Source organism: Podarcis gaigeae (genome assembly GCF_964106915.1).
Source record: "Podarcis gaigeae genome assembly, chromosome: 15".
NCBI lineage: Eukaryota > Metazoa > Chordata > Lepidosauria > Squamata > Lacertidae > Podarcis > Podarcis gaigeae.
In genome coordinates this window covers 11,915,245-11,929,628 of record NC_139692.1, presented here as the reverse complement: position 1 = coordinate 11,929,628, position 14,384 = coordinate 11,915,245, and the positions used below count along the sequence as shown (strand labels likewise).

Here is a 14,384-nt window from a genome sequence, read left to right as displayed (position 1 = left end):
TGTGTGTTGCCATACCAAAAAGTTTGTGAATTAGCAGCAGCAGCAAAAGCAAAAGCAACAACAACAAAATTTTGATTATTTATATCCTGCCCATCTTGCTGGGTTGCTGCAGGCACTTTGGGAAGCTTCCAACACTAATAATAATAATAATAATAATAATAATAATAATAATAATAATAATTTGTATCCCACCCTCCCCAGCCGAGGCTGGGCTCAGATGCTAACATCATAAAAAACATATAAAAACATAATACAATATCAAGCATTTAAAAAAAAAACACTGCCGTTTGATATTACAGTTGTACCTTGGATCCCAAACACCTTGGTATTTAGGCGTTTTGGCTCACGAATGCCACAAACCTGGAAGTGAGTGTTTCGGTTTGCGAACGTTCTTTGGAACCCCAACATCGGACGCAACTTCTGCGGCTTCTTGCAGCCAATCAGAAGCCTTGCCTTGGTTTCTGAACGTTTTGGAAGTCGAACAGACTTCCGGAACGGATTCCTTTTGACTTCCGAGGTACCACTGTATTTAAAAGAACCTTCTTAAGTTTTTTATCAGTTCTAAGAAAGCCTCCCCACCCTGCTTTACATCTCACCTTTTTTCCAAATTACCATAGATGATGCAGAGATGTGCTGGTCCTAAATAAAACGGGACACTTGTCTCGATTTTTAACTCATGATTTGGAGGGGCAGGGTGATCAGTTGTGAATGCAAGTTATTTCAGTATCGTCAAATTGCTTTTCAGGTTAGGCCCTCCTGGAGCAAGGCAAATTTGAGCCAACAGCCTGACTGTTTAATAAAGTGAGGTGCCGTTTGCAACGTGCTTAGCAGATGTGATGTGTCACTGAATAGATGGCAGATACCATTCTGATCCTGGATTAGCGCAGGGCACAGACTCCACATTCTTCCCTTTCGAGTTATTTTGCTTTTTGCCGTTTGCTTGTTTGCCTTCAAATGCTCTCTTAATATTTCTCTGCGCTTGCTCTGCCAGTTCCCTACTGTGCTGGTATTTGGAGCTGGTTCTCAGGCTGCCTTCACTTGCTGATTGCGTGTGTGTGTGTGTGCCTGGTTGGATATATTTATTTTTTAATTTGGGACTGGAGCTGAGGGGGTCTGTCTAACAGCCTTGTTGCTGCTGGTCCAAGAAGCTGGCTGGGTTCCAGCACCTGGCCATGACATACAGCACCCTTCATGAAACCAGACAGAATTAAACCCTTTGTTTCCTGTTTGCCTGGCTGGCTAAAAAAAAAAAAAAAAAAGGGAGCAGAAAAGCAGAGAGACGAGAGTGCCCAACAAGACAGTCTTTGTATTAATTTAATTAATCAGTTTAGTGGAGAAGGGGGGGGAGGAGGATGGGCGCTCATGTAATAAATGCATGTTTTTCTTAGGGTTTTGAGATAGTTGTGCTACAAATGTGGGACCTGCAGGACTCATTAGATACTAGATGTCCTCTTGTGATCTGGCGTTAGGGGGGGGTTGTCCTTTAATTAATATTTATTTTACTAAATTTAGACACTGTTTGGTTGTAACAACAAATCAAAACAGCTCAAAACAGTTTACAATGGTATAAAATGAAACATTAGAAAGTATGGATTGAAAAAAGGTATTAAGACATTTAAAAGATTAAAACACATGTAACATCTGTGTGTCTGAATAGACTTGCCCGAACAAAACAAAACAAAGTTTTAAGCAGGCACCGAAAATAGTGGAAGGAAGGCACTTGCCTGATGTCAATAGGTAAGGAGTTCCAAAGTTTCAGCGCTGTCACACCGAAAGATTAATTCTTCAAATGCAGAAATGGGATCCTCCTTAATGAGGGTCCTGGTTGCGCGCAGGCCCCTAAGCCACCCCCACGGGGAGAGTTGTTGCCAGGCGTGGCCCAAGCCTTAACCGTTGGGCCCGGGCTGTTTGGGCCAATCAGGGCAGTTGGCGCGATTCTTGGGGCCTATAAAAGCAGCAGTGCGGCGTAACTGAGGGAACTTGCATCCTGCTCCCGAACACCCGCCCTCCCTCCCTAATTTTAGCTGCTGCTGCTTTGTCCTTGCTTTGGACTGGGTCTCCTGCTTTGGAGCAGGGGCTGGGTAGGAATTTTTCCATTTGGCAGATTGGATGTAGCCACTTGGTTTTTGCCTACCCCCTTAGCAATTGTCACAACTTTGTAAGGTTTGGCGGTTAGGCATTGGCTTATTGAAGTGTGTGGGAGGGGAAGTGCAGCCATCACCTGCCCCTCCATGAAGAAGGGTATTCTGGTAAAGGAATCTGGGGGTCCTGGATGTCGTCTGAAGTCCGCTTGAGGGGCTAGGGCCATGCCAGGACCACAGGAACCCGAGGGTGAGCTTCGTTGGTCTTCATCGATGTTGCTCCCTCGTTTGGTGTTACCTTTCCAGACTTCCAAACAGAGAGGCAGGAGTCAGTTATAGTCTGTTGCCAATGCCTAAGCCAACACCGCTCACTTTGCTGTAATCAATAAAGTTGTGGCCTAAATTTTGCCCAATAACTTAAACTAATGACGTGTCAGTGTGAAGTTATTTCAGGTGAAGTGCTTGGGGGCCTCGGGGCACAACAGATATTATATGGCACCTGCAGAACAGTAGCACTTCTGCAGATCACAGTGGTTGGTTGAGTGGGCATATATGGGGAAAGGTGATCTTGCAGGTAAACAGATCCCAGATTGTTAAGAGTTTTATATACTAAATAGTAACACCTTGAACTTGACTGGGTGGCAAATCAGCAACCAACACAGATCTCTGAGCATGACATGACAAGGTCTATCTCCTGTCAACAACCAGACCCACTCTACATCATTGTGCAGCCTCTGGATCAAATGCAATGGAAGCCCCACATGGAGAGCATTGCAGTAATCTATCCTTGAAGTCACCAGTGCTGGAACTAGTCTGGCGAACCCCGTATCTCCTTGTACTTCTTCCCTTTTCCCCCTTAACTTATAGGGCTTCTGTTTGCAGTGCTATGAGACCTCTGCCACTCAGCATCTTAATTTCCCGGAAGAAATTATAAATTAGCATATGCAAAATTGTGTGGTGGACCTGTTGGCCCCAAGTGTTTTGAAGTACCCACCAAAGACCCTGATCTATCCCAAAGTGTACAGTGGTACCTTTGGTTACGAATTTAATTCGTTCCGGAGGTCTGTTCTTAACCTGAAACTGTTCTTAACCTGAGGTACCACTTTTGCTAATGGGGCCTCCCGCTGCTGCCGTGCTGCCAGCGTGCAATTTCTGTTCTCATCCTGAGGTAAAGTTCTTAACCCAAGGTACTGCTTCTGGGTTAGCGGAGTCTGCAACCCGAGGTGTTTGTATCCCGAGGTACCACTGTATTCCATAATCAACCATCTAATATTTGCCCCCTCCTCTCAGCTCTTCCAGCTTGAGCTTGCTGGAGTCTCCAGTCATGGTGGTGTTGTGTTTGTGCGTCTGTTTCATGATGCAATGACTCACACTTAAATCAAGGCATAGGTATGTGCTAAAAGTCTTGGTTCAAGTCAGTAATGACATTTAAGGCCGATGGGATAAAAACAAACAAACTGGTATTTTTTAACTTTCTGAAACCAGTCCCTTCTCTTACTGAACTTCTTTCATTTTAGGTATAAATTGCCTAAAATGTTCCAGCTTCTAAACAGCTGCTATGTATCTGAAGAAGGCAGGTGAGCAGCTGACGTGGGCAGACTCTAGAGCTCCCCTGCTGGGGTGTAAGTCTTGGCCCATGCCCAATATTGCGGACTCCTGACGCTAAACTTTCATGAGTCTACGTTGATGTTGCCGTGCTTCTCAGTCAATGGGTGAAATAGACCAGGGCTACTGAAAAGTCATGATTGGTTGTGCTACCTGGGTTTCACAGATTTGGAAGGGAGGTGATTGCAATGAGCTGCTTGGCTCCATCACCAGTGACGACAGCTGATGGGTGGGTGGGTGGGTGGGTGTAGGTTGGGGAAAATGGCCTGGTGGGCTAAGATTGGCCCATGATCTAATTCCCCACCCCTTCTTTTGGACAACTATTCCTTAAACGTGCAAGTTTACAGCAACAGAGGGCATGGCCCTCAGTAGAGGATTGTCTATTCTTGGCTGTGTTTGGGGCCTCTACTGAAGACCTTCAGTTTTTCCCAGCAAGCTTTTTAAGTGGAGATATTTATCCCAGTCTGTGTCTGTCTTGGATTTGAAATTTGTCAGTCGCTTTTTCTTGCCCAAGACAACCCAAAGCACCTTACCACCAAACAGAGGGAAGTTGTGTCTGGGAGGAGAGGAGCTGGAGAAAGCAGGGGGGCCCTCAATTGCAGTGGTTCTGGGTGGGAAGTGGGGTAGGCTAGGTAAGGGGCACATGGCACAGGCAAATATATGACATTGCTTTTTATTGTTGAATTTATTCTGAATACCTAAAGAAGCGTCTCCACCCCTATCGTTCAGCCTGGACACTGAGATCCAGCGCTGAGGGCCTTCTGGCGGTTCCCTCATTGCGAGAAGTAAGGTTACAGGGAACCAGACAGAGGGGCTTCTCAGTAGTGGTGCCCACCCTGTGGAACACCCTCCCTTCATATGTGAAGGAAATAAGCAGCTATCCTATCTTTAAAAGACATCTGAAGGCAGCCCTGTTTAGGGAAGTTTTTAATATTTAACGCGGTATTGTTTTTAACACTTGATTGGGAGCCGCCCAGAGGGCCTGGGGAAACTCAGCCAGATGGGCAGGGTATAAATAAATTATTATTATTATTATTATTATTATTATTATTATTATTATTATTATTAATTTATTTAGTCTGAAATTGCTTTGAGGTGTACTAAATGTTGCTTTGAGATGTTGGAACTCCCTCCCTATTTATATCAGGGGCATGTTTTCACTCTACTCTTTCGGGCACTTGCTAAAAACTGTTTTTTGTTAGGGAACCCTATCCAGACGAATAGAAGCTGTCATGTGTTTTGATCTGGTTTTAGCTTATTGCCGATTTAAACTATTCATTGAATGTTTTAAATACTCGTTTTTAATCCTTTTTATCAATAATTTGATTGTTCTACTCTCTTTTGTAAACCACTTTGAGGTTTGATTACAATCAGGCAGCATATACAAGTTGTTCGGTTAAAAAAAAAAACCCCAAATAGATGGGATGAAATAAAATAAATTTGAAACACAGATCCAGAGAATCAGAAGCCAAATTCTACTTGGGTGATGAAGCTTTCCTATCATGCATGCCTCTAGAAGAGCTGTTTCTGAGGGGTGGGAAGACTTCAGGAAAAATGGTGGAACTCCTTCGTGTGCTTCCCGACACAAGTGGATGTACCTTCTGCACGTTCATGGGGCTCCCTGGATCCTGCCTGTAGAACCTGGATCACACAACGGCCATAAAATTCTGTTGAAAGATGTCCATTGTATCTATGAGCTCCTTGTTGCTGTAGAGTGATAGGGAAGGGTTGAGCATGTGGATTGTATTCAGAAGTTCCCAGGTTCTTAAAATAAAAATAAAAATTGTGATTTTCAATTTTATACATTTCAGTAATTTTACAATCATTTTAACATTTTGAAACTTGACTTCCTTCCCCCTCTTTCTGCAATACCTTAAATTTATTTTTTATATTTTCCGCATATTCCAAATTAACTTAATCATTTATTCATCTGCTTTCGATGTGTACTCTTATAAAACTGCAGGTTATTACAATAATCCTGCTAATGTTCTTATCTGTTTACAGTTTGTAAATATTCAATAAACCATTTCCATTCTTTTATAAAAAAAGTTTATCTTTATTTCTCATTTTTCCTGTAAGTTTTGCCATTTCTGCATATTCCACAAGTTTTTGTATCCATTCTTCTTTTGTCGGGACTTCTTCTTCTTTCCATTTTTGGGCAAATAACATTTGTGCCGCTGTAGCCGCATACAAGAATAAATTCCTTCACAGTTTGGGTAGTTCTGTCCCTATAATTCCACAAAAGGTCCCAGGTTCAGTCCTCACTATCTCCAGTTAGAAAGGTTCAGGGAGCAAGCAATGAGGAAAGGCTCTCTGCCCAAGATTGTAGAGAGTCAGCACTACTTAGAGTCGGCAATTCTTCACTAGATAGACAAATAGGTTGATGGTATAGACATCAGCTTGCATATGAATCTCTGGTTTACATCAAGGCAAGAGCACCTTGAGCTTAACTCGTAACTATGTTCTTATGATGATTTTTTGGAATTGTCTTCATTGGATTCATTTTTTGGAATTGTCTTCAATGGTAGCCTTATTGGGGGTTCCAGATATTATTATTATTATTATTATTATTATTATTATTATTATTATTATTAGTGGCGTAGCGTGGGTTGTCAGCACCTGGGGCAAGGCAAGTAATTTGCACCCCCTAACCCGTGGATTTGCGCCCCCTAACCCCCAGATGTTGCGCCCGGTGTGGCGGGCCCCCCTGCACCCCCACGCTACGCCACTGATGATGATGATGATGATGATGATGATGATTATTATTATTATGAGGTCTTATTCTATCTTTTCTTCACAGGTGGCAAATTTATTGATTGTTCTACATGTGCACACTCCTGATCTGGAAGATAAATTTGGAAGAGCAAGCTGCTCTATCTTCACCTGTCAAGAAGTCCAAAATGGTATGTTGATCTCTCTTTATGAATTGCTGTGCTTTTCTCAATGGCTTCTTCTCCCCAATTCTGTGGGCTGACAGCCCACATTCTACACTTAGAAGAATTGTATGCTCTTAATGAGATTAATCCGGGTTGTGTCCAATGTTAGTTCTACTCAGAGTTGACTCACCTGGTTGTTTCCAAAGTTGCACTAAGTTAAGGTCACTTGTGTTTGTTTCACTGGCAAAATGTTTGGTGGCTGCTGGACATTGTTGTGTAAGAGACTACATAAGCAGAACTCTTAGCACTAGTGGACAGAGAACGTTAGATTAACAGTCACATGTAATTTACATCCATTAATTCTAATGGGTCTACTTTGGGTAAAAGTTAGTTGCATACAAACTTTTGTTTCTTTTTATTTTTTAATTCCAATTAATGAAAACCTAGTGACTGTGTACCAGTTGGTCGTCTCCTTCTTTGGTGATATCTCATAGCTGAGTAAGATTGCCTTCCATGAACACAGTTTTAACAGTGACTGTGGAGGCCAGTTCTGGATCCACACATCCTTCCACAGTGGGGACATAGGTTTCTGGGCTGTGTGATCACGGTGAGGGTTTGCCAAGCGTGCCTTCCTCTTAGCATGTTTCTCCCTTTTGTCCTGAGTTTGAGCATCTTCAAAGCCCATTACACCTTTGGTAAAGGCTGTTCTCCAATTGTCTATGTTTATACTACATTTACTGCCCACGTCAAGCACGTTGATATTTCCCAACATGATCCTGGGGACTCAGTGTCTCACATTTAAGGAGAACTGGAAAGCTGTCAGATGTGCAACAGGACTTGCCTTGTTGACCACCAGCCTCAATGAGCAGCTGTATTCTTGCCTTGTTGACCACCAGATTTGATGAGCAGCTGTATTCCAGCATTGCTTCCAGTTGTACCTGTAGCCAGAGCACTTACTTTTCTCTGTGTAGGTGTACTGGTTGATGGTGTCTATTGAGCTCTGTGGTTCAGTACAAGGTTATCAACCATCTAAACCTGATAGGGACATCATCCTTCTCTCAGTGGTGCTGTCAGGGCAGGACATTCAGGGGGCTGCTCAGCAGAATGAACAACAGGACCCCCCAAATGCAGCATATTACCAGATTGAAGTAATAAACATTGCTAGCTAGAAAGGGGTGGAGAGGACACACACAAAACCATCTAGGCAAGAGTCTAAGATTGCTTGCATGCACCCCTGCACTTCCTTTCTCGTGAACTGAATTTTGCAACTTTGCATTCGAAGTATGTTAGGAAGACTTTATGACAATAACTGATGGGAACATATATATTTTTAAGATTTAAAGGACAGTAGTACTTAAGTTTTTTAATTCCTTTGCCTGAGCAAGCATTGGAGCATGAACAGAGGCTAACAGCATACCTTTCTGCAAGGTAGGAAGTTTGCCACCTGCACATTGGCTCAGCTGTTGTTGAACTACAACTCCCATCAGCCCCAGCCATTACTGTGGCCAATAGTCAGAGAGGATACGGCTCACATTTCCCGCCAGCTGTTATTCAGAGGCCTCTAATATTGGAGGTAGTTCACAGCCCTCGTGGCTTCTAGCCATTGCTAGCTCCCTGCCCCATGAATTTGTCTAGCCCCCTTTTAAAGCCAGCTGAGTAGGTGACCACCATTGCGTCATGTGATGGTACATTGCATACTTTAACTGTCCACTGTCGGAGGCAGTATGCCTCTGAATACTAGTTGTGGGGAATTGCAATTCAGAAGAGTCTGTTTCATTTATGTCCTGCTTTGGGATTAGATGGGCCTTTGACCTAATCTAGCAGAGCTCTTCTTGTGTTCTTAGAAAGTACCATCTCTTGGCTTTCCTGAATCTCCCCACTGCAGTATCTTTACTAATCTGCTGGCTTTTGACCACATTACAAAGCCCTATATTTGCTTAGTATAAAAGTGATACACTACAGTGAAGGCTGAGGATGGGGGTGGCACTGTGGGTTAAACCACAGAGCCTAGGGCTTGCCGATCGGAAGGTTGGCGGTTCGAATCCCTGCTACGGGGTGAGCTCCTGTTTCTCGTGCATACCATAGCTGAGCATACCATAGCTGAGCTCAGCAAGTGTATACACTCTTTCACACAAAAACATGTACCTGTGCAGACAGCTTGTTGTACTGATGTTCAGTATAACATGTGAACAAGCCTAGAGTTGCTAAGCTTGTTCACTTCTGCAAAGTGAACTTTTTCTGGGATGACAGAAATGTTCCTCAGCCTATGGCCCAGAATTTGTCAGGATTCCTGGAGCCAAGGCAGGACATCAGTATCTGCAGATTATTCAAGCCTAACAGCAAGTTTGCTAATTAACACCCATTAAGAGCAACTGTAAAGGACACAGGTGGCGCTGTGGTCTAAAACACAGAGCCTAGGACTTGCTGATCAGAAGGTCGCGGTTCGAATCCTCACAACGGGGTGAGCTCCCGTTGCTCTGTCCCTTCTCCTGCCAACCTAGCAGTTCGAAAGCACGTCAAAGTGCAAGTTGATAAATAGGTACCACTCCGGCGGGAAGGTAAACGGCGTTTCCGTGTGCTGCTCTGGTTCACCAGAAGCGGCTTAGTCATGCTGGCCACATGACCAGGAAGCTGTACGCCGGCTCCCTTGGCCAATAAAGCAAGATGAGTGCCGCAACTCCAGAGTTGTCCGCGACTGGACCTAACGGTCAGGTGTCCCTTTACCTTTTACAGTGAAGGCTGGTTCATTAAGGCAAATAAGTCAACTGCCCCCGCAACCTTAGCCTGCCTTCAGCCAGCTTCTCAGCTGTCTCACTTCCTATTTACAACCAGCCTAGGGGGTGGCATTGCCTGTCAGCTTCCTCCTTCTTAGTCTTAGCATTGCCCTTGTGGAACTCAGCTGGGAGGAGGATACTAACAAGACTAGAATCAGTTGGCTCTACCTGTCATTTGCTCTGGCGCCACCTACTGCTGGGCTCCCTACCTTCATACCTATCAGGGCTACAGGGTCCCAGCCGCTGCTGGATACACATTTCCTGTTGTGAGAGGAGAAGTGCCTAACATGAAAGTTTCCCCTCTGAGTAAATCTGCCCCCCACCAAGCACAGCACAGCATCCTGCAGATCCCATTTACCCCCTGCCACTCCCTTTCTTCCTAAGCTTCAAGCGTCCTAAGGAGGCAGCGCTGGCGCCAAGTTCACTACAAATTCTCCCAGGGATGTCATGGCATGTGTGCATATCTCAGACACCACTTTAAAACCACTTCCTTAGGGGGACTGGAGACTGCAGAAAACCAAGGCTCCAATTGACCTTTTCTGTTACCAATCCATTGAACAGGAGAAGAATTCCTCAGCCATCTTTGCCCACAGGGAATAAAACGTGATGTTTAGAAGCTTTCTTTAAAAGAAAGAAAAGGAAAAGGTCTAACTGCAAGGCCAGATTAGAATGCATAGCGGATCTGTGCTCAGGGATTCCACACAGCTCCACCAGCATGTTGTGTATGCATTTTTCATTTGTTTTAAAACAAAAACGTTTAGGGATTTTTAATACCACCAATCCAGTCCTGTAGCTCAAGACTTAAGAGGCAGACCAACGTATCAACATATAAAACCTAACCAGGAAGTATTGCAATGGAAATAGTAGCGGGTAGCAAGTTGTAATATTTGTGTGAGTGCTTTCAAATGTTCACCTAGAATCTCTTGCGTGTGCAGTCTTATAACAGCCCTGTAAGGTGGGTCAGTATTATTATTTTAATCCCCTTATTGCAGATGTAAGGGTAGTGTGTTGAATGCCCCCTTGTGAGATTTATTTGAGGCATAGGTGATTGTACCTAGGGATGTGCATATTTAAGTTTCTCTAAGTTTCTCAACCTGCTCTTTGCATTTCTACACCAATGTGATTTTTTTAAAAAGCCCTTATGACCGTATAATCAGAAAGTCCCTCCTAATATACACATTTTTTCAAATCACTTCCACCTAATATAATGCATTTAGCATGTTCTTCTAATGAATATAGGCGTTTGTATGCACACTCTAATATATGGAGTTTTCTGCATATTGCTTGGCTGGGGAACTGCGCTGCAAAATTCAGAGAAGTGCAAATTCTAAAGGTTGGCCGTGTTTCAGTTCACGTATTATTTCAGAAAGTGTGAGCCTACATAACTGTTTGCGTATGTTACGTTCATTTCAATTCAAGAGAAATATCAAAACAATGCTTAGAAAGTCATTAATTACATATCCTTCGCAGTCTTAGAAAAAACAACAACGATGCGAATGCATACCAATCGTATTTGCTTGACTGATTTCCATTCTTGACCGCAGATGGGCAGGCAAACCGCAGCAATTTCTGCTTCCTTGTCCGTTAGCATCAGGATTATCAAACATTCATTGAAACACTCCACCAGCTACAACTAAGTGGAGCTAAATGGTATAAAATATACCTTCACTTTATTGCTGAGAGAGCTATCACGCAAAAGATGGTGCGGACTGTAGCTGCAGAGAAAGAGGACTAGAAATGGCAGGGCAGCATATCCTGGCCAAAAATGACAGAAAACTCCCTAATATTAAGAGATGTTTGATAGGGGAGCAGACTGCCTTGGGAGGTTGTCCAGTCTCCTTTGATGCAAGGTGTTTCAACAGAGGCTGGACAACTGTCTATTAGGGCGCTGTAGCAATGCATCCTGCATTGTAGAACTTAGTTGGATATCACCCTTTTGGTCTTAATTGTGCTGCAGAAATACAGCATAGGCTTGACTCTTTTATACATGGACTATATGGGACCTGGCCAGGGCCGGATTTAGGTGGCGCTGTGGCTTAAACCACAGAGCCTAGGACTTGCCGATCAGAAGGTCGGCGGTTTGAATCCCCACGATGGGGTGAGCTCCTGTTGCTCAGTCCCTGCTCCTGCCAACCTAGCAGTTCAAAAGCATGTCAAAATGCAAGTAGATAAATGGGTACCGCTCCGGCGGGAAGGTAAACGGTGTTTCTGTGCGCTGCTCTGGTTCGCCAGAAGCAGCTTAGTCATCCTGGCCACATGACCCAGAAGCTGTCCGCTGCCTCCCTCGGCCAGTAAAGCGAGATGAGCGCCGCAACCCCAGAGTCGGCCACGACTGGACCTAATGGTCAGGGGTCCCTATACCTTTAAGCTACTGAAGGTAATGGGGCCCTTTATATGTCCAGCTGTCCTTTGTCAACAACAAATCGCCACTGTTTTTTGTGTTGAATATATGCTATATGGACCTAATAGGTATCTAAAGCAATTTGCACATGTTGCCATGCAACCACTGTATGCCGAATGTAAAAAGTTAAAGGTAAAGGAGCCCTGACAGTTAAGTTCAGTCCAGACGACTCTGGGGTTGTGGCGCTCATCTCGCTTTACAGGCCGAGGGAGCCGGTGTTTGTCCGCAGACAGTTTTTCCAGGCCTTGTGGCCAGCATGACTAAGCCGCTTCTGGCGCAACGGAACACCAAAACCAGAGCAGTGCACGGAAACACCATTTATCTTCCTGCTAGAGCAGTACCTACTTGCACTTTTTTGGTGTGCTTTCGAACTGCTAGGTTGGCAGGAGCTGGGACCGAGCAACAGAAGTGCACCCCGTCGTGGGGAGTCGAACCGCCAACCTTCTGATCAGCAAGCTCAAGAGGCTCAGTGGTTTAGACCACAGTGCCACCCGTGCCCCATGCCTAATGTAGGCACCCTGTATATAGAAATGAGCAAACCAGTGATACTTCAGGGAGCAGGGAGCAGGTGGGGCCCATTACTTACATCCTAGGAGCCTACAACACAAAACACTGTTGCTGTATGTAGGTTTTATTTTATTTATTTTTTATCTTATATTTTGGAAATGTACATCCAGGTTTTTCTTTCCTTTAATTTTTTTTGGGGGGCCCAAGAGAGTGGGGCCCTAAGCTATAGCTTGTTTAGCTGATAAGCAAATTCGGCAATGGACCTGGCTGCATATAACTCTGCATATTGCTAGTTGAACTTTTCAAAAATGACATTTAGCAAGCAGTAGGGACATAAGCGGACACTTAAATTGAATGATATATAATTGTAGAGTTGGATCCCAAGGGTTATCTAGTCCAACCCCCCTGCAATGCAGGAATCACAACACACAGCCTCCCCCATCCAATTTGGAATCATACCAGACCCTGCTTAGCTTTAGCAAATGTGCTAACAGTTTTATTGCTGCATCACCAGGGGATTGCTACAAGCAGTGGTCTGATGCAAGAATAGCTTGATCGGGTCAGAACAGCCAGATTCCTGTTTGAAATAGATTCCTCCCCCATCCTCGCATCGCGTCATCTCGCCAACTATTTTCAGCTTCATTCCAGCAGGAGCGCTTCAAGGTCTCATGCAGAGGTCCTTCCCAGCCCTCCTATCTCAGATCCCCTTTTAGCTGAAGATAACAGGGATTGAATCATGGGGTATTTCTGCACCCTAGGCATGTACTCTACCCTAGTACCATGGCCCCTTCCCTATAGCAACACAGTAAACAGAGAGCAGTAGCTGCTACCCATACACATTTGATGCTGCCAGTTTTTTTCATGTATGGTGAGCATATGTTGTCTGTCTTTATTAATCCCCTTAAAAAAAGGAGAGAGGATGGATGGTCCAGGTTCTTAGTCTTTTTGTACCTGCCAACTCTGATTTAAAGAACGGGGGCGGGGGGGGGAATGTAAGCAGTTTTTATGTTTTCCTTTATAATGTGAATTGTAAAAACCTCCAAAACGCTTACTGTAAAATCCCAGACATGTTTATTCAGATGCCAGTCCCACTAAGCTCAATGGGGCTTCCTCCCAGAGTTTGTGTGCCTAGGAAGGACAGCTTTTAAATATCACTTAAGGCTGGTTTGCATCATACTTTATCTTGCACAAGGCTTCTCAGCTGCCCTCCGAAAGTGGAAGGGGCGCGGGTGGAGCTGTGGTCTAAACCACTGAGCCTGTTGTGCTTGCTGATCGGAAGGTTGGCGGTTCGAATCCTTTACCTTTATTGAAAGTGGAGGAGTTGTGAAAAGCATGACCTGGGATTTTTGCAGTCCCAAATAGGTAAAAAGGCAAAGGACCCCATGGCAATTAAGTCCAGTCAAAGGCGACTCATGGGGTTGCTGCGCTCATCTCGCTTTCAGGCCGAGGGAGCCGGTGTTTGTCCGCAAACAGCTTTCCGGGTTGTGTGGCCAGCATGACTAAACCGCTACTGGTGCAACGGGACACGGTGATGGAAACCAGAGCGCATGGAAACGCCATTTACAAATGCAGCTTTGTAAGAAACCAGCCTTACAGTTGCTAACCGTACTGTGTGGGTGTTGCAGTAGGCACTGAAAAAATCATGTGAAGGTGGGTTTCTCTGAGAATTATACAGAGCTATCAACAGGCAGTGTTTTGAGGAACAATGCAAACAAGTTGGCAATAAACACAAGTCTTGGATCAGAGTTATCAGAACTAGCCATTTCTTAAACCCATTCCCACACAATTCTGTCTATACTTTCCCCTCTGGACCAAATTCCTGCCACCACCCCAGATCATCAGTTAGGGGATGGGTGAAGGTGTTTCTCTCTGTTTTTCTTTTTCCCAATCTAAATTTCAATTCTCAACATTTCCATATAATTCTCCCCTTTTATTCCATAAAAAGAGCTCTCATGAAAATTCATCAGCAAATTTCTGCAAACATACACATCTGTAAGCAATTTTGCCTAAAAAACACACTTTTGCAAAGCAATTTTCTGTAATATAAATAATATTTTAATGTTATTTTTACTAATACAGGCTTTTTTAGCCTGCTTTTCACCACTACATGCATTTTTTTGCGCACATTGCGTGGCTGGAA

The 14,384-nt window shown here is 44.2% G+C and overlaps 1 protein-coding gene across 4 annotated transcripts in view; it reads left to right on the top strand.

Moving 5' to 3' along the window:
- PKNOX2 (PBX/knotted 1 homeobox 2) overlaps positions 1-14,384 on the top strand; it is a 438,447-nt gene that overhangs the window by 53,980 nt on the left and 370,083 nt on the right. For all 4 annotated transcript variants that reach the window (XM_083713657.1, XM_083713654.1, XM_083713659.1 and 1 more), the window contains exon 2: positions 6,487-6,589. The gene's annotated coding sequence lies outside the window, so the exon portion shown is untranslated. The remainder of the gene's footprint in view (positions 1-6,486; positions 6,590-14,384) is intronic.